This window comes from Camellia sinensis, chromosome 3, assembly GCF_055761805.1.
Source record: "Camellia sinensis isolate YWXY chromosome 3, ASM5576180v1, whole genome shotgun sequence".
Taxonomy (NCBI): Eukaryota; Viridiplantae; Streptophyta; class Magnoliopsida; order Ericales; family Theaceae; genus Camellia; species Camellia sinensis.
The window spans coordinates 34,203,611-34,224,734 of record NC_138963.1 but is presented as its reverse complement, the minus strand read 5'-3'; positions in this window follow the sequence as shown (position 1 = coordinate 34,224,734).

The window sequence follows — 21,124 nt, the reverse complement described above, 5'->3', positions numbered from 1 at the left end:
TTGAAAGTACGGATAAAGCAATAAATTCGGGGCATAGATAGATCAGGTGTTCCTGTGCCCCCCTCCCAGAGCTAGTCGAAGCTTCTGATGCCAAGCTAGGCCCAATCTGTGCCTCTTCATTGAGCCAATCTATGCGCTCATCAGAAAGGATGTAACTGAAAGTGGGAGCGGGGGCCAGATGCTCTCTCGTCCTCCACGCCGTGGCATACCGAGCTAACTGTGTGCCTCGGACTGGAAATGCAGCTGGGTACTCTATCCCCTCTACCGGGCAAATCTGATCATGGCCGAACTGGCGCTGGAACCGGAAAAGAAAATAGAACGCGCAGTGTGTCCCGAGATATGCTGTAGCTCATTACCGGTAAATTGAGCCAAGGACAACGCCAAGTAATACGGTCTACGGACAAATTGCACATCCAGTCGAACCACCATCCCTCATCAAGGGCAACGACTAGATGTCGCCGGAAAAAGTAGCCGCGAGCTACGTATGCTGGGCAAGAGTCCACAACCTGCAACTTGTCCATCAACCACACTTGGGGAGGGATGAAAAATGAGAGAATAAAGAATGGAGAGATGTTGGATGATAGAAAAGTGAGAAAAGGGTTTTGAGAGAAAAATTGAGCCTGAGGGCCGAGTGATGTGAGCAATATATATGTGAGGAAGGGTGGAAGTATTACCTGCAGCAGTAGTGGACTCCCCGCAAATCTAGTCGTTTCCCGGCGATGGAAAGCATCCAAGTCCATCAATGTCTCGGCCAATGCCATGGCAATGCAGCTCTTGCCCTCTTTCAAGCCTTGGGCAACTTCGATCAGACGAATGCTAGACCCGCTGAAGCCTGGGGCAAGCAAAAAGTGAGATAGCATGCACAAACAAAGGGCATGGCACCGAAAACCTTGCCATTGGTGATCACTGCGGTCACCAGCATAAGAAAAGCGATGAATCAGGCTGAAGATGTCCAATTCTTCAACGCGGATCAGAGATCGAGCGTCGTGCATAGTGAGCCCACACATTCGCCCTAAGGCTTGTGCGTGGCCGAAGCGAAGCTGTGCAAGATTTCTTCGTTGCGCTCGGATTCCATCAAAGCTTGGAAGTCTTCGAAGGTAGGACACAACGTGAATAGTGTTATCGGGTTCCAAAACCTTGCCGCGGCATGGAGAAACGGAAGGTGCAGCGGAGTACGACTCAACGTGAATAGTGCATTTATGCCGAAGCCTCGGAAGTTCAACTTTTTCGAGCCGTCTAAGGTAGCAATCCAAGTTGTGAGATTTTGGATGAGAAATGCCTCCATTTTGATGTAAAACTGAGATGGAATGGGAGAACCACAAAGCTGGAACTTTTATGGAGGATAAGGCACTGTTTGGGGGACAAGTGTCAAAAATCTGGAGGTCACCATGCCAACTGGTCGGCTGACCACTTTTTCTGGTCGGCCAGCCAGTTTTTCTGGTCGGCCGACCACATAACTGGTTTACTGAGCAAAAAACTAGTCGGCCAGCCACTTTTGGTGGTCGGCCATGGAGAAAAACTGGTTTTTGGCCTTTCCCTAGTCTCTAGAAGAGAGCTCCTAGCCTTTCCATGTGTTGGGGGTGTTGAAAGTCCAAGGTCACCTCTGTTTCGGATGCGTTCCGTCGCCCGTTTGTCTGAAATGTATTTGCTTATCGAGTTGTTAAGTTTTGCTTATCGAGTTGTCAAGTTTTAATGAGTTGTCAAGTTTTGTTCATCAAATTGTTGCTCTTTGTTTATCAACATTGTTGAAGTTTGCTTATCGAGTTATAGACTTGCTGAGGTTTTGTTGTTTCTTAATAAGTTTGGCTATTTAGTTTGCTTTGTTGGCTCGTTACCTGACTTGGCAATGTACAATGTTCAATTTCCATTCAATCTCATTTTTGTGCAAAATGATGCGATGCGATGCCAAGAATGCAAAATACAACACTTTTTGAACAAAAAGCTGTTTCATTCCATCATAGCTTCTTTTGTTACAACATTTTACAACAGGGTACAAATTTTAAAGAAAATAAAACTGCCTAAAGCTGATGTGCTACAACTACTAGTAAAACAAAAAAAAATAAAAATAAAGCAAGAACATCTGTATCAGTGCTGTCAAGCTCAAGATTGGGAGGCGCTCTTCATCCTCTTCGACTGAGCAGCCTCTGCACCATCTCCACCAGCACCATCATTCGAATCGGAGCTGCCGTCCTCGGAACCCTCCTTAGCATCACCTCCACTCTCAGAACTGGAGCCAGAGTCCTCCTCTCTACCTGCGGATGTCTCCGACTGAGGATGCACAGACTCCTCCTCCCCGCTGGACTCCTCATCATCTCTGATAGGCGTTCTACGCCTGCCTCGGCTGCGAGTCGAGCCCCCTCTCCCAGCTCCTCGAGAAGGCCTGGATGGCCTAGTCTGTAGCAGTGGCATCTGAAAACAAAAAAAGAGGGCAATTTGAATACATCAGCCGAAGTATGTATATCAGATGCAGATGTGGGAATGTTGCGTAGAGTGTGTGCTTGTAGGTGTAGTATGTGAATGTGGTGTGTCAGATGTGCTCTACACATGCAGTCAACCAATGTAATGGAATGTTCAATTTCAGTATGTCATCAGAAGTATGATAAATGCAAAGAAATCGAACAGTACCGAGACGCCGGCGATGAACAACTGCGCCTCATCCGCAGGACCATGCTTTCGAGTGAGGCCACCACTCCGAGGAACCCCTCGCAATACTCTCTGGGAGGCTACAGATGTAAGTGCAAGTCATCAGTGAATGAATGAATGTCTAAATATCTGAGTGATAAATCAAAATTGTAAAGCATACCGGTGGCGAGCCAGGGTCACTGACGTATCGATGATCAGGCAATGGAGGCTCCATTGGAATCGGGTAGGATGTCCCATACCGCCAGCCTGTCAGCTCGATCGGAAGATCCGGCCACCCAGCATACTGATAAGTCGGGGGGATCTCTCTAGCCCCACCCCTCGATATGCCGGCTCCGCTGGTCGAAAGAATGTCTTTAGCTCGGGTGCGACTCGAGGAAGGCACGTCAGCAGCCCTCTCCTGGGGGCACGGACATCTGACAGCGGAGGCATCAAGTATGTATGGCGATAGGTCGTGTAATCTCCCTCCTCCAGCAATAAAACTGCATCAGTACCCAACATAAGCTCCTCGACCTCCCGGGAAGTGAGTCTCTCAGTGGATCGCATGTCATCTGGAAGTGCTGAGGGGATACCCTGATCAGGGTTGCCCATTGACTGATGCATGAAGCGATCCCCAAGAAACCAGGCCCTGCCAACTGGCCCCTCAAATAAAGTCCTGTATCGAGAAGAGGCCCACGCCCAAGGGAATCGGTACAGGGCATCTCCTGACAAAGGTGCCCAGGGCTGCCAAGAGATTTGCGGATAACAAGTGCATAAACCGATTAGATGTTGTGAATATGCAAGATAAACCAAAGCTGAAAACATGACAAACTGAGAGTTTTGGATTACCTCCGCCGGCCGTACAGTATCAAAGAACTGGCGGAGGTAGGGCAAAGTCTCCCGAGTCCTCGGCCGACACCAATCCTCAAATCTGCGGGAGTAGGGGATCTCAAGAGGTACCTCCACCTCGAGCTCAGGGGCCAGCGTTGGGAAGTATGCATAAACCCATAGCTGTGAAAGGTAAGACAGCGACTGTCAAAACACAGAATGTATTGAAAATACTGAATGCCGAGTGCAGAACGTGGATGCAGAAAATACGGAATGCTGAGTGTAGAATGCAGAGTAAAGAATGTAATGTGTGCCGTGTGTGCAGTGTACAGATAATGAAAAGCAGAAATGTAAATCAAAAGGACAGAATGTACCTCCCAGGCTCTCCAGTAGCCACCTATTATGTTCCCTCGCCTGCGGGAGGTCGCACTCATATAATAGTAAAGGGTGGCGAGGCCGGCGCCACCCCAATCATATTGGCTGACCTGTGATAGGTCTACCAAAGCACTAAGAAAATAAAGTCCAACCGTGTTCCCCCTGTCGGAGAACAGTGTGGTCCCGATGAGGAACATCAAAAAACCCCGAGCATACTGCTCTATCTCCTCGACAGTCTCGGGCGAAGTCCCCTTATACTGCACGGGAAACCAGGTGTACCTGACTCTACCCGATGATCTGTCGATCGACAGGCGGACTCCCAGTAGATAAAGCCAAGCCGCCTCCCACTCGCCCATATCTGCGTCATAGGGGACCGGTCGGCCGGCTTCGTCAAGGCCCGTCAACATAGAAAAGTCATATGGGGTCATTGTCATGTCCCCAGTAGCTGAAAAGTGGAACGAGTTGGTGGTGTCCCACCATCTCTCCACGAGTGCCCCCATAAGGGTCCTACTCGCCGGGTAACGTGATATCTCCATGCAGAAAGGTCCAAATCCCGCCTCGTCCACGATATGGCGAACGGTATCTGGGAGCTCCGTATACCACTCCCTAGCAAGGATCGATCCATAACCTCATGTGGAACGGGAAGATACCTACATTCAGAATGAACAGATGTATTCAGTTTCAAATTAAAATGTATGAGCTGTGTGCAAATCAAATCAGATACTGTGTTATGGACTGCGTGTTCAGTTTGAGCTATGTACAAATCAAATCAGGCACTGTGTTATGGACTGCGTGTTTAGTATGAGCTGTGTGCAAATCAAATTAGACACTGTGTTATGGACTGCGTGTTCAGTATGAGTTGTGTGCCAGAAAAACGAGCAGTGTGCCCGAAGAACGAGCTGTGTGCCAGAAAAATGAGCTGCGTGCCCGAAGAATGAGCTGTGTGCCAGAAAAACGAGCTGTGTGCCTAAAGAACGAGCTGTGTGCCAGAAAAATGAGCTGTGTGCCCGAAAAATGAGTTGCGTGCTCGAAGAACGTGCTGTGTGCCCGAGAATGTGCTGTGTGCCTGAGACAAACTGCGTGGTCAGAATGAGCCGCGTGTTCAGAGTAACTTGCGTGCCAAATTAACAAAGTGTTATGTTGTGAGCTGCGTGCCAAATGGACAAAATATTGTGTTGTGAGCCACGTGCTAAAATGACCAGACTATTTGTATATATGAGCTATGTGCCAAATAGACCGGGTAGTGTGTGAAGGTGTTCAGAACGAACAGATAAAATACATAGCGAAAGCATAAAATGTGCAAGAAATGCAGAATACATTGCAGAGAACGTGGAAGTAAGGTACGTACCTCTCGCGCCTGGTAGGACAGATGAGACTCTGGTTCCCATAGCAGTAGGTCCACAGGTGCTCGTCGCTCAAAGTCAGTAAAGTGATGGAAGGTGACAGGAGGTAAGACATGCTCTGGAGGGTCGTACCTCTCAGGGTCAAAAGGCCGAATCCTCGGAGGCAATGACATGATATCTGGCTCATCCTCTGCATGTGGAGAACCTCCCCCGTGATGGAAATGATCCGCTATCTAAAGAAATCTGCAAAAATGAGCAAAACGAGCCAAAATTGTAAAAATCAACAAAAGTCATCTCTCGAGAAAGGAAAGAGTCAACAAAAGTCAACTCCTAAGAAAATGTGCCAAACTTCGAGACAAACATACCTCAAGTGGTGAAAGTGGAGAAAGAAGCTCCGAAATCAAATTTTAATCGGTTCAAAGTGAAGAAAATTGAAAGTTTTCGCGAAACAACTTCGCGTGGGGCGTTGGAAAACGCGTATAAAGTACAGATCTGAGGGGAAAAATGGTCTGGGGAGCAAGAGGAGCTGATTTGGCCTTAGAGGTATGAGCAAAAGTGATTTGGACAAGTCAACTTAAAGATCCGAACCTAAAAGGACAAAACTGCCCCAATTTTTGTAAACTGGTCGGCCGACCAGTTTTTCTGGCTGGCCGACCACCTTGTGAGCAAAAACTGGTCGGTGGCTATTCTAGGTGGTCGGCCATTCCCCCTAGTTGGTCTCCAAGGTCCCTTGGATCTCCCTGTGTATTTTGGTGATGATTGGAGTGCTCAGCTCTCGAGAAAGTACAAGAAAAGTGCACTTTTCGGTGCGAGATGTCTCTGCGGGAACTTCAATTCAAGTCTTCGATGTGTGGCTCGTCGTTACTCGCCAAGAGCAAGGTGTATCCTTTTTGAGTACACTGCGACCCCTCCAAGAAGTAAATCGGAGGTCGCGTTTGAGTTGCTATCTTTAAGGCTCGTACTTCTCTACTCAGCGTTTTGTTACAAGCATGCTTTTGACGTTGCATTGTTATGCACACCACTTGCATTGTTGTGCACGTTCCACTGGTATTGTCATGCACCCATAGTTTACTTACGTCGTCACGCATGGTTTGCTTGCATTGCTATGCACCTTTTCATCGGCGTCATACGTATCTGCGTTCGATATAGCGTTAAACATATGTTGCTAACTATGTTGTACCTATTAAGTTTCTCTCTTTTGCAAGCACGATATTGTATATACAGTTCATTCGAGGCTGGTGCGACCAGACGATATTGTATGTACGATTCATTTGATGGTGCGACCAGACGAACCAGACGGTATTGTATTCTCCGTGTGAGACGTAGCGAGAATTATACAATTCTCTTACTTCCTTTCTGCATGTGATGTAGTTTGGTCTGTATTCGCTTGCTTAAATTGTTGCATTTCTCGTGCATATTTGCTTCATTACAGTTTTTTTTGCATGATCATAAGTTATGTTCGGCCTCCTGCATGTCTTTTGCATTCTGCCCCTGCCTGCGGCCACATCTCTTTGATTATCTTGCTTGTTTGTCTAAGTCTTCGGCCTTGTCAAAAATGGGTCGCCTCTGGGCTTTGACATTCACTCTCGTCACTTATGACTTTTGAGTTCTGTCAAAGAGGGGCAACTGTAGACACCCCATTTTTTTACAGACCTTAAGACTCTGACGTCATCGATTGAGCGCTCGGTGATGGTGCATGTTCTATTTGTTCTGAGATTTCGAAGTTTCGACTGAGAGCCTTGCCTCCGAGCCTCGAAACCTTTTGTGCTTTGACTCGGTCTACAGACCAGGTCTTGTTTTCTCTTCCCGGAGGGAGGCAGAGGTCTTGTAGACCACCTTTCAGTGGTCGTGGGCTACTTTTCGTGGTCCTGGGCCACTGTTCCCGTTTGGAGACTAATTTCTGGTTTTCAGAGCCGTCGGCCACGCGCCTCAGCTCGGGACCGCTTAACATTCTCCGTTTGGCACGGTTTTTAGAACACACCCTGTTTCCTCTGTCTAGAGGGACACTGTGGCCCGGGAGACCACTTTTGTGGTCGCACGCCACTTTCGGTGCTCAACAGCCAGTTTTCGAGGCACATGGCCGCGCGCTTTGCCTCCCAAACTCTCGTTTTGTGTCCGTGTTGGTTCATTTTTGGCATGAACCTTGTTTTCCTTGTTTGGGAGGTGGTACAAGGATGGGAGACCAACTTTCTCCTTAGAAACCACTTTTCTCCCCGCCAGCCGGTTTTTTGGTCGGGAAACTGGTTTCTTTGTCTTTGGGCCACATTTTCTGGTTTCCCACCCCACCATTGGTTTGCTTTCAGTGTGAGACCACTTGCCCTAGTCAGCCGACAACCTTTTCTGGTCGGCTGGTTTCCTCCTGTTTTGTCAGATTGTGTGGATGCCAGCTATGCCAGCTAGAAGGCACAGACTGTATCCTTCATATACGTGTATGTGTATGGAGGATTTGCACCCAAGCTTTTAGCTTCTTGAGGAAGGTTTAGCTTCAAACCTCTATAAGAAAGGCCCTCCCTCTCCTTTGCACAGGTTTTGAAATTGGCTAAGGCAAAAATATATATCTCTCTCTATATCTCTACATTTTGGATTCAAAAAGTGTGTTGTTCTTGACCTATTGCACCACACCTCATAGCCATACACCTCCACCATTGATCTGAGGTTCTTGGAGGGTATTTTCAGAGGTTGAAGAGTTGGTTTTTTGGTCCCAAAACTTGCTGGTTTTGCTGAGTTTCAAGGGTAACTCATTTTCCCTCTTTTTAAGCTCTATCTTGATCATTCTCTTGGCCATACTTGCATGCATATTTAGGATTTATTGTCAACTGAAAAAAGCTTCATATTTAAGTGTTTTTCATGTTTGTTTAAGGCTCTTTTGGTGTTGAGGGTCATCTACCCTCTTGCATGCTCTTTTTAGCCTTGTTTTGTGCCATGCCATGAGACCTTTGTGTTGATCTTTGCTTGGCCTTTTAGCCACTGAAATCCGGTGGATTTTCAGTGGTTGCATGTGGTTTTGAGGGCCTAAACCAGAGAGGGGAAACTATCTCTCTTTTGGCCTTGTTTGTTTGCATTTTTGGCCTTTCAAAGGAGCACATACTTTCATACTTCCAAGGCTTGGTTCAGGCCCTTTTTGATGACTTTTAGGACCTTCCTAGACTCTGTCTATGGCTGGTTTGGTCACCTTGTGTTTGCCTCTTGCATGTGTAGAATAGTCCCTTTCATGGCTTATCAAAGTAGCACCTCATTCTTGCATGCATTGGTCATGTCTCAATGGGTTTTTGGCCATCATTTAGCATGCCATGATTCTACTTTTGGCTGGTTTGGTAGTCTCTCATATGCTTCATATGCTTGTAGTGTAAATCATGTTTACTAGCTTGAAATGCATGATATTTTGGCCCTCTATTCTAGCATATTTTGGCCATGATCTAAACTGATTTTATTCATATTTTGGGCTGCCTTAGCTTTGTTTTGAGCCCTCTTGGTCGAATGATGCTTTCCAGGCATGTTTGTAGTGTAATAGCCTTGCCTAGCTTTGAGTTTTTGAGGTCCCTTGCATGCTTAACTTGAGGTATTTGCATGTTTTGGCATTATGAGGAATGTTATTTCAGAGCTTATTTCTTGGCCATATTCTCATGTTTGTCACTCTTTCAATGTGCTTAAGAGTTGCATCATTATACCCCATTTGTGAGCCATTGCATGAGCTTCATTCTTGTGCCTTTCAAACCATCATCTTAGTTCGCTTTTGCTCCTATTCTAGCCTGCATAGGGTCTGTTTGGAGTTGGTTTGGCCATTTGAGCATTGTCTTGCATGCCTATAGTGTAATACACTTCACTAGTTTCGGTGCTTGAGCCATTCGACATGCACTGTGTGAGTTGTTTACATCATTTGGAGTCATTTTGTATGCCATTTCAGAGTTGGAACATGTGTCCTTGCACTCCATATTTCGTCATTTTCAATGCGTTTGGAAAGTTGTGTTTTATGCCTTAGGCTTGGGACCATTGCATCGGGCATGTTTGCATTAGTTTTGGAGCCTTGTTTTCATCATCTATGGCCACTGATTTGGGTGTGGCTGAGGCCCATCCATTTTGGTTTAAGTCCATTTTGCATTGAGTATGCCATTGTAGTTCATAGCATTGAGTATGCCACGTTGTCGCATGATTGATCATTGCATTGTGCATGCCTTGTTCGTCTCATTGTGTATATCAGTTCCATGTGCATTGTGTACGCTAGTGCCATGAACATTGTGCATGCCATGTAGCTTATAGCATTGTGTATACTAGTTGCATGTTTGCATGTCATGCCTTGCATGTTTGCATCACTTAGTTGCATTGCATTAGGATTACATGCTAGAGTCGCATTGGTGCATGCCATGTTATGTGTTGCATTGTGTTTGGAATAGGAGTTAGTCTGAGCACGGGAAACGAGGGACGTTTCATACTTGAAGTGATGAAACGTGCCTCAATTCTCGATCGCCGACACTCTTAACTACCCATGATGGAGTTGTTGGCTTTACGTGTTTGTATGTGCATTTATTTCACATTAAGTCGTGCAATTTAGCTCCTCGACCATCATGTATTGAAATGCGTGATTGGTGGCCCAAGGGTCGAGGACTACACTCCCTTGAGCATATGCAATGATGGGGAGAGTGATCGTGCACACATGTGTTGCAAATACTTTTCCATGCCTCTCTTTTTCCCTTTGTTGAAGAAAACCAAAAACTAGGAGAGGAAACTGGTCGGCTGACCAGATTTACTGGCAGGCCGACCAATTTTTTGGTTTCCGCCACAAAGGGTGGTCGGTAGTTGGTCTCTTATTCTTATAAGCTGGTCGGGAACCTTCCCACATATTCCCAGGGTGGAGTTTCATCTCTCTGGAGCTTTGTGCCAGTTTCTGAGATCAATTGCAAACAAAGGCAAGTTGGGGCGTCGCGAGGGATTTCCGAACAAGGCAATTCAAGCATGCATGCGTCCTTCGTCATTCAAAGCAGAGCTAAGGCTGCCCGTATTCATTTAGTTTGTATGCTCATTTAGATTGCTTACTTAGTTAATGATGTGTAATAATTAGCTGTAGCTTATCATTCGTTTCGTTGTGTAATAACTAGTTTGATTAGATTAGTTTAGGTTAGCTAGTTAGTTTTGTATTATTTATTCGGACCCTCCGTCAAGAGGGAAAATTTTGTAATAAATGTGCGTGTGTGTGCTGCATGTCTGCCAACCCCACGTCTTTCTCCCTTTTATTTACCAGCTTACGATGGTTAGTTTTAGGGCATGTTTCAAATTAGCATCCTTATGCTTCGCATGTTTGCATTCATTTATCTGTCTTGCATGCACCGGGCTAGGCGCATCATACTAACTGCATTGTATTTTAATTCCGAGTTGAATACATGTTATCTGTAGCATCTCATATGCCATCTTTGAATAGACGAGCCTATCTTAGTTGCATTTTGCATGTGTTGCATTAGCCATCTTAACATGAATTAGGATCATGCATTGATTACTAACTAGTTTCTGTTTTGGGCTTGGAGTACTCGGTGAGTGTTTATGCTTTAGCATCCTTGCATGTGTGTGAGTGACTGCCATGATAGCATGCTTGCCATGAGGCTAACTGCTTATGTGATATACCTGCCTGAAAGCCTGTGGATGAAGGTTGGATTATTTAAATTGGAACAATTCATCGATTACGAGTTTTAAAGCCCACTTGAGAGTGGCAAATCACCATGTGTTTCTAAGCCCACTTGAGGGTGGCAAAATCTGCATTTTAGCCTACTTACGAGTAGCAAACCGCTTTAAAAAACAAACATGAGATGTTTTGTTCCAACGTAGACGATCCAGTCTATACTTGTATGTTGTGCACATCATGTAGCAATTCTAGGCTAATAAATCGGAATAAGAACACATGTGTTTTCAAAAACAAGATATCATGCTTAGTACAAGCCGATCTTTGATCGGGCGAGCGAGGGTGCTCATCGCATGACCTTCTCCAATCGTACCCAAGTTCCTAAGCCGAGGCAACTTTGGTGATGACGGACATGTAGCCTTAGGCACGAGTCAGGGTTTTCTAAATTCTCCAAAACAAAATATTTAGGTGGCGACTCTGTATCTGGCAAAGCATTCCATGTTTGGCACTTCTTTCTAAAAAATCAGTTTTTCAAAACGATTTGTCAGATTTTGACTCTTTGGTGATTTATCAATCTCACATTGCACTTTGCGAGATTAGATTCAGAACTGTGACATTTGAGTCTGAACTATAGTGAGCCTAATGAACAAAACGGGATTTTCCTGGGACATTCGAGCGCGTCTACAGTTTCTGGTGACTCTGCTGGGGAGTTAGACAACTTGGCTCGAACTCATGATATCTTGTTTTGATTACACTTATGTGTTTCTTTGCATTGCATTTGCATTGGTGCGCCTAGGACACCGTGTTTGCCATCTGCTACTCCTGAACAGTTTGCCAGAGGCTCGCTTTAAGAAGCGTGCCATAAGGCTGATCGGTTACAGGCTCTGCCACGATGGGAACACAAACCTCGGTTTTTACCGGGGCACGCTTTTTGACCATTCGACCTAGTGTATATTCGGAATCCATAGTGACCATCCCAAACTAGGACAGGTTGTTTACTCGATTATAGGTTGTTTGAAACCGTTGTGTGCGTAGTGAAACCCTAGCTCCTGACAAAATAGGACAGGGAAACCCTTCCCTAACATAGGGGTGTTTTGGCTCTTACTTGCTTGCTATGTGCTTTTAGAGTGTGTCTCTACAGGAATGCATGTATCAGTTTGCAAGTCTGGGTATCAGGCATCAGTATCAGTATTTAGGAATCAATTATATTTGCGGGTATCAGATTCAGATTTTGGGCAGTGGTTTGGAAACAATGATCAGTAGTTGAGAACAGTATATTCAGCTTACAAATGCCAACTGTGTGTTGTGTTTATTTAAGCCGTTATGCTGTCCGTTTTTCTGGTTGTTTATTTCCTTATTATGCTTTATTTATCTTTTTGCTAGATAGTTTAGCACAACTGCTTCCGACGAAGCAGATATTCCCCAAGCACTCTGGACTAGAGGTTGCCAACTAGCAGTCAGGTTGAGATTCCCGAGTCTACTGCAGAGGCAGATATACCGGCAGTTCAGTTAGATAAGGGCAGTGTAGCAGGAATGGAGAAAATGATGCGTCAACTCCAAGAAAGTATGAAAACTATGCAGCAGGACGCTGTTCGTCAAGCAGAATTCGCCAAACAACAGGCTGAGGTCATGGCTCAACAGGCTGAGTTAATTGCTAGGCTACAACAGCAAACCGGAGCATCTACTTCACACCAAGCTCCTCCCCCACCAAGAGTCCCAATACCCGGGGAGACGACGAATGTTCAGAATGTCCAAGAGGATATAGACATCCCAACGGGGCCACCTCCGCCCCCGATTCTACCTCAACTATCCAAGGCACCCACGCCTATCAATTTACCGGATTCTCCCTTCGAGTTCGAAGTAGACCCCACAGCATTGAGACTGAGCAAGCTTGAAAAGCTGTTCAAGAAATCTCAGGGTGTCAAGTCCATTCCTGATATCGAAGATGGGTACACCGACGCTGCCGTGACGCTGCCGGACCGGTTTAAGATGCCACACATTGACCGTTTTGATGGATCCGGTGATCCTATGGTGCATCTGCGATTATTTTCAGACATACTCAGGCCAATGGGCCTCACCAGATTACAGAAGCTTTCTTTATTCGGCCAAACCCTGTCGGGTGTAGCGGCCATTTGGTATGCAGAATTGGAAGATTCCGTGGGAGGAGATGGCCGAGGCCTTCGTAACTCAATACTCCTATAACACACAGATTAAGATCGCAACCCGCGATCTTGAGACAACTAGACAGGAGCCGAATGAGAGTTTTCTGACTTCGTGACCCGCTGGAGGGCCAAGGCCTCGATGATGACCATTAGGCCAACTGACAAAGATCAAATACGGATGGTTGTGCGCAACCTCCAGCCCAAGCTCATGCAAAAGATGATCGTCCTCCCTCTCCCCACTTTTGGAGATCTACATGAGATTGGGGTATAGATCGAGGACGCCTTGAAACAGGGTCTGATTGACAATGACAGAGAGCAGCCCAGGAGAACCTTCAACCGCAACACCAATATAGGCACGAGCAGTGCTGCAACTGCCAGAACCTCAGAAGTAAGCATGGTCACCACCACCCCCGCAAGAACCCTTACAGCTATACCATTCACCGGTGCATCCGGAAGCAACTCACAAATAACCAAGTACCAACCTCGAGGCCAAAGAACCTTCACCCCATTATACATGCCCCTGTCCAAAGCTCTAGGGGTTTTAATCAGGAGAAGGCACTTGAAGCCCCTAAAGCCGCGGGCATTGCCAGAACACTTCCCCCCTCCCATAACCCAGTCAAATATTGCGCATTTCACCAGCAACATGGTCACGACACTGACCATTGCTTCAGATTGCGTCACGAGATTCAGGATCTCGTCGACAACAGGGTGATCGTGCCTCCGAAGAAGCCGAACGTCACAACCAACCCTCTCCCACCACACAACTAAGCCCCACCTCCCAAACGCATCAACTCAATCTAAACTGGGGTCGTGTCATATAACCCTAGCATATATATCACCCCGTCTCACCTACCTAAGTCGGAGGTGTTCATTCGTGACAGCACTGACTTGTGCATGTTGGACATCTCCCAAGCCTAACCTGACCCAATGGTGGTGACCATCGAAGATGGAACAGGGATGATTTCGGAGGAAAGTGGGGCTGACGATTCAAGATCTGAGGAAATTGGGAGCTATGTTGAGGAGCTATGCTGAACAGGTATATGATCCGAGTGGCTATATTGCGTCGGCAAGCCAGGCTAGGCCGAACTTGGAATTGCTAATGGGGGCAGAAATTTGTGTAATACGAGGGAAGGGACTTGATCAGAGGATAGATGATTTAGCAGCTCTGGAAGGGGACATAGCTAACCTTCAGTTTTTCAACGAACAAGATCTGGGAGATGTGACAGTCAACTGGTTTGATTTTGAGGAGTCAACAGAGGTTACAGGGTGGCTTGACGACCAACCAGATATTGTTGAAGAATCTCAACTGGAAAAGGGCCCGTCAGGGGCAAGGATATCAATTGTGGCCGGAAAGGTTGGGGATCAGAATGCATCGCCGGAGAGCGCCGGTGCCAAGAATTTCCCTCGGCATTTGGGTATTTTGAGTACAGGAGATGTTGAACAGCAAGCTGCACTGAAGCAGTTTGAACGGGAAGGGATCGAAGACTCTGAGAGAGCCAGAAAGGCTAAAGCTCCTGTGGGGACTGAACGTGCTGTGTGCACGAGAACAGAGCGCGCTGCGAGTACATGGACGGAAGGTGCTGTGCGTACAAGGACAGTTGTAACAGAGCCCGACAGGTGTCTGTCGGTTGCCGAGGGCATGTGGTGGGAAAACGATGACCTATGTCTTGCCCACACCGATGAGGACTGGGGGAGTAACCAGCCAGATGATGCCTGGTATATTGGTGAAGTTGACCATATGACTAAGAGTGGGCGGTATTTCAAGCCCCCGCACCCCTAGATTAACCAGAGGCATCCGGGAAGGACAAGGAGTCAAAGAAGCAGAAAGAAAAGCTACTTGAAGAAGAGGTCGTGCTAAAGCAGTTAAAAAAGATACAAGCAGACATCTCCATCTGGGAATTGCTTATGGCTTCACGTGTTCATAGACAAGTTGTCCTATCGGCAATGGACAAGGCCAAACTCTCAATAGACACCACGCCTGAACAGCTGGTGGGATTGGTTTTTCCAGGAGGGGCTTCCCCGATGTTGACCTTTTTCGACAAGGAACTGCCGCCTGAGGGCGTGAATCATAACAAACTGCTCTACATCTCTGTGGAATGTAGAAGCAAATGGATACCGGTGGTTCTTGTCGACACAGGATCTGTTATTAACGTGTGCCCGTCAAGGACGACATATGCAATCGGGTTGAAGCCCGCGAACTTTGTGCCAACAGCCCAAGTGATAAGGGCATACGGTAACACAAGTAGAGAGGTAATGGGGACTGTGAAAATTCAGACGCAGGTTGGTCCAGGACAACACGAGATTGACTTTAATGTCTTGGACATTCCCGCAACCTTTAATTTACTCCTAGGGAGGCTGTGGCTGCACCAAGTGAAGGCAGTCTTTTCCACCCTACATCAAATATTGAAATACCCCCACAGGAAGGGGGTGGCTATTGTTTTTGGGAATTCGTCAATCCATTCGCCGTCAGAAGTGTCGACACCGGTTTTGGAAATCGAGCACGGCACGGAAGATGTGTTCCTATCCGGATTTACCCTAGCCAAGGCCCAGGTCGTACAGAACATCTTAGCTGTTGATGAGGGGTTGTACGTTAGCGCACAGTCAGTGTACCTCATGAATAAGCTCGAACACATCCCCGGGATGGGATTAGGGAAGAGTGGCCGGAAGGGCATTGTAGTATCGGCCGAAGTGCCGCACAACCCGCATACCTTTGGCTTGGGTTATCTGCCCACCAAAGAGGACTGGGTGAGGAAAGGCAAGGAGATGGCCGGGAGAGCCAGAGCAAAGTAGGCAGGGAAGCCTTATGAATTAATGCACCGACCCATCCAGGGTACCTTAAACGGATGCTCTGTCCAGGAGGGGGAGGATTTTCCATTCTGCGGCTTCCCAGAGCCACGGTTGAATGCAGAGAAGCGTCGCTTGCCAGGGTTTGAGATCTTCTTTGACCTACAGTTATCCGGGGATGACGTTGCCGAGGAGCAGACAGACCCATCAGCCGAAGTTGACCAGTGTGGGAAAGTGGATTCTGAGAACACCGAGATTGAAATTGGGGTAGCACTGGCTTGTCTACTTTCAGATCCTCCGATCGTACAGAAGTGCTTGGGGGATAACTTCTCGGTGTCCATGATCGGGAATGAAACGACTGCGAGCCCACCTTCAAACATTTTGGATGCATCCATCGCACCCTCCCTCATCTGGCAGTACGAGGAGGGATTTTTATCAAGTAGCACCGGGTCAGGTAGTGAGCCGGAATCTGATTCCACCGAGTCTGTGGAGTCGGAATCAGGTTCCAGCTCGTCTGAGTCTGAGTTCGGTATTCCTGGGAGTGACAACCCGGATGCCACAGTCTTGTCTAGGTCGTCTTTTTCTTTCTTTTTTAAGTCTGTTGTAACAGAGGAATCGGACGATTTGGAAGTGATTAATGAGAATGGATTGGTTGTGGCTTCTGAGTACTTTTATGTGCCTTTGGTTTATTGTATTGATCAGAACTTTCAAAATTTTGATGAAAACGACGAGGAAGAAATTCCTACGGTTTTACAACGTTTAATTGATCAAGAGCAGGAGAGATTTGTTAAACCCTTGGTAGATGAAATCACTACAGTTAATGTTGGTACTAAGAAGGACTCGCGGTTGGTCCAGATCGGGTCCACGTAGTCTTCAGAGGAGCGCGAGCGCTTAGTCGCTTTATTAAAAGATTTCAAAGATGTTTTCGCGTGGTCCTACGAAGATATGCCTGGAATCGATCCTGAGATTGTACAGAACTTGATCCCTCTTGACCTAGAGGCCCGACCCGTTAAACAGAAACTCAGAAGGATCCGCTCGGACTGGGCTCTCAAGATTAAAGAAGAGGTCACCAAGCAAATTGACGCAGGGTTCCTGCTGGTATCTGAGTACCTAACTTGGTTGGCCAACATCGTTCCGGTGCTAAAGAATGATAGAAGGATCCGGGTATGCGTGGATTTCATGGATTCGAACAGAGCTAGTCCGAAGGACGACTTTCCTTTACCGCATATCGACGAGTTAGTGGACTTCACAGTGGGGCATGCTTTGCTTTCGTTCATGGATGGCTTTTGGGGCTACAACCAAATTGTGATGGCACCCGAAGACCGGGAGAAGACTGCTTTCACCACTTCGTGGGAGACTTATTGCTATAGAGTAATGCCATTTGGGTTAAAGAATGCTGGAGCTACATATCAACGGGCTGCGACCACAATATTGCACGACATGATCCACAAGGAGGTTGAGGTGTACGCGGATGACATGATTGTCAAGTCCAAAGAAAGAGAGGGCCACTACACCGCCTTGCAAAAGTTTTTCCACAGGATCAGAGAATTTCAGTTGCGGCTGAGTCCTCAGAAATGTACGTTCGGTGTTACAGCTGGGAAAATGCTGGTGTTCTTGATCACACACAGAGGTATCGAAGTCGACCCTTCCAAAATCAAGGCCATCTTAGAAATGCCACCACCGAGGACTGAAAAGGAGGTGCGAGGCTTTCTGGGTAAAGTGCAATTCATAAGACGGTTTATTGCTAAATTAACCTTGACTTGTGAACCACTCTTTGGTCTCCTGAAGAAAGGAACGAAGTTCCAATGGGACGGCCGATGCCAAGCTGCTTTAGAACAGATCAAGCAATACTTACAGAACCCACCTGTGTTGTCACCACCTGAGCCGGGGAAACCGTTGATTTTGTACCTTTCAGTAACTGAAACTACAATGGGCTGCATGCTCGCACAGGAGTCTGAGGACAAGGTGGAGAGAGCTATCTACTACCTGAGCAAGAAGATGCTAGATTACGAAACCCGTTACACTCCGCTGGAAAAGGCTTGCTTAGCCTTGGCATGGGCTACCAGGAAGCTGCGGCACTACCTGTTAGCTCACTCTATAATGTTGGTTTCAAGATTAGATCCCATCAAATATCTCTTCAAGAAACAGGCACTTACGGGTAGGCTAGCTCGTTGGTAGTTTCTGCTTTCCGAATTCGATCTGAAGTATGTGACTCGCAAGTTAGTAAAGGGGAGAGCGATAGCGAAGTTCCTAGCCGATCACCCAGTTGAGGGGGATGAAGAAGTTGAGTACTTATTCCCAGACGAGGCCATCTTGCATATCGAAGATGAGTTTTGGACGATGTACTTTGACGAAGCGTCAAACCAGTATGGGTATGGGATAGGGGTGTTGTTGATAGCACCCGAAAATTCCCGTATCCCTCTAGCATTTAAACTCCGATTCAAAGTCTTGAACAACAAAGCAGAGTATGAAGCATGCATTGCTGGTTTGGAAGTTGCCCTAGAACTAGGGGCAAAACGGTTGGACGTCATCAGGGACTCGAACTTTGTTGTATCTCAAGCTAAAGGAGATTGGAAAGTCAAAGAAGAAAAGATGAGAATTTACCACCAGACCTTAGACTTGCTGATTCCTCGGTTTGAGAAATTGAACTTCGCTCATCTGTTAAGAGAAAACAACAGGTTCACAGATTCATTAGCAACTCTATCTTCTATGATAGACATCCCTTTTGGAGTCCGGATGCGTCCGATCATCATTGACCAGATGTTTGCACCAGCCTACGAGTCGATTGCTGCCATAGAAGAGGTTCAAGATAAGAACCCCTGGTATTACGATGTCTGGAACTTCTTGGAGAAAGAAGCGTATCCACCAGGGGCAAATGCCAAAGACAAGAGGGCAATCCGAAGAATGGCTACTCAATTCATCATCTGCGGGAGAAAACTGTATAAGAGAGGTCATCTGGGAATGCATAAGCTATGTGTTGAGGCTGAAGAGTCAAAGCACCTAATGGAGGCCATCCATGGAGGAGAGTGCGGAGCGCACGTGAACGGGCTGATGCTCGCCCGGAAAATCCTCAGACAGGGTTACTACTGGTCCACCATGGAAGAGGATTGTATCGGCTTTGTTTGGCGATGCCACAAATGTCAGGTCCATGCAATCCGCATGAACATCCCACCGTCAAAGTTGTACAATATGACTTCGCCATGGGCATTTTCAGTTTGGGGAATTGATGTGATTGGGGCCGTCACTCCAAAGGGGTCTAATGGGCATGAGTTCATTCTGGTCGCGATAGACTATTTCACAAAGTGGGTTGAGGCCCAATCTTATGCGGTGTTGAAGGCTTCACATGTTGCGAAGTTTATCAGGAACAACATCATCAGTCGCTACGGGGTCCCAAACGAGATTATTTCAGATAACGGTTCCCACTTCAAGAAGGAAGTGACTGACTTGTTGGAAAAATACAACGTGGCTTTTCATAAGTCATCCACATATTGGCTGCAGACCAACGGAGCAGTTGAGGCCGCCAACAAGAACATTAAACACATTCTGCAGAATATGGTGGAAACCTACCGGGACTGGCCAGATAAGCTGTCATTTGCTCTATAGGGCTACTGGACGTCAATTAGAACTTCTACTGGAGCGACTCCGTATTCATTGGTTTAGGGGATGGAGGTCGTTCTACCTATCGAAATGGAAGTTCCGTCATTACGAGTACTGGCTGAGTGTCAGATAACTGAGGCAGATTGGCAGCAGAACAAATTTGAGGAACTCATGCTTTTTGACGAGCACAGACTGAAAGCATTGTACATGTTCAAGGTTATCAGCATAGAATTGCCAGGGCTTTCAACAAGAAAGTTAAGTCCAGGAATTTGAAAGAAGGAGATCTGGTGCTTAAAGACAACCGAGCTCCCATCCATGACCCTCGGGGCAAGTTCAAACCCAATCGGACTGGTCCCTACATCATTAAGTCTATTTGGTTAGGTGGAGTTGTCGTTCTAATGGACCTAGATGGCCTAGAGCTCTCATAGCCGATCAACATAGACAAATTGAAGAAATATTATCTCTGAGAGGGTCGCTAGGCCGAAAACCCGAAAAGGCGACCTAGGCAAAAGTTAGAGCACAGAAAATTTGAAATGATAAAAATTGAGCTCGCAAGGTTGAAAACCCAGAAAGGGCGGCCTTGGCAAAAGTTAGAGTGCAAAAGGAGAGTGTCAATACACGAGTGAACCCGAGCCGAACTACGTTAGGCTTGATTCCCATCTTTGGGATACGTAGGCAACTTCGTTCTGAAGTCCAGCCATAAACACTTCCCCGATCAACTGTCCATGTGATCATGTTTGGTCGTCTTTGTCTATTCTGCATTCAAAAGCTCGGTTGTGATCTCCGGTGCAGTGCTATTCAAACTAGGGGCAACTTTCCAGTTGCTGGGATCCGGGGTTGTGCATCTCAGTGACAGATCTCAGGCGTATCCAGTTCTGATCCATATCGAAAATGGTTTTGAAAAGTTTTAATAAAAGTTGATTTTGCTCAAATTAATCTTTTTACGACTTAGACCATTTTTAGACCAAACGAAAAAATTTCAGTGCCCACATCCTTCAATTTTATTGATTTCAATACAGAGTTCTCCTACTCTTGAATACAAATTGAAGTTGCTTTTGGTTACATTCATAAAGAAAACTTGAAAGTATTGATAAAGCAATAAATTCGGGGCATAGATAGATCAGGTGTTCCTGCGCCCCCTCCTAGAGCTGGTCGAAGCTTCTGATGCCAAGCTAGGCCTAATCTGTGCCTCTTCATTGAGCCAATCTATGCGCTCATCAGAAAGGATGTAACTGAAAGTGGGAGCGGGTGCCAGAAGCTCTCTCATCCACCATGCCGTGGCATACCGAGCTAACTGTGTGCCTCAGACCGGAAATGCAGCTGGGTACTCTATCCCCTCTGCCGGGCAAATCTGATCATGGCCGAACTGGCGTTGGAACCGGAAAGGAAAGTAGAACGCGCAATGTGTCAGGCCAATTAACTGAATCCCGGCCTGCCGGGACATGCTGTAGCTCATTGCCAGTAAATTGAGCCAAGGACAACGTCAAGTAATATGGTCTGCGAACAAATTGCACATCCAGTAGAACCACCATCCCTCATCAAGGGCATGGACTAGACGTCGCCAGAAGAAGTAGCCGCGAGCTGAGTATGCTGGGCAAGAGTCCACAACCTGCAACTTGTCCATCAACCACACTTGGGGAGGGATGGAAAATGAAAGAATAAAGAATAGAGAGATGTAGGATGAGAGAAAAGTGAGAAAAGGGTTTTGAGAGAAAAATCGAGCCTGAGGGCTGAGTGATGTGAGCAATATATATGTGAGGAAGGGTGGGAATATTACCTGCAGCAATAGTGGACTCCACGCAAATCTG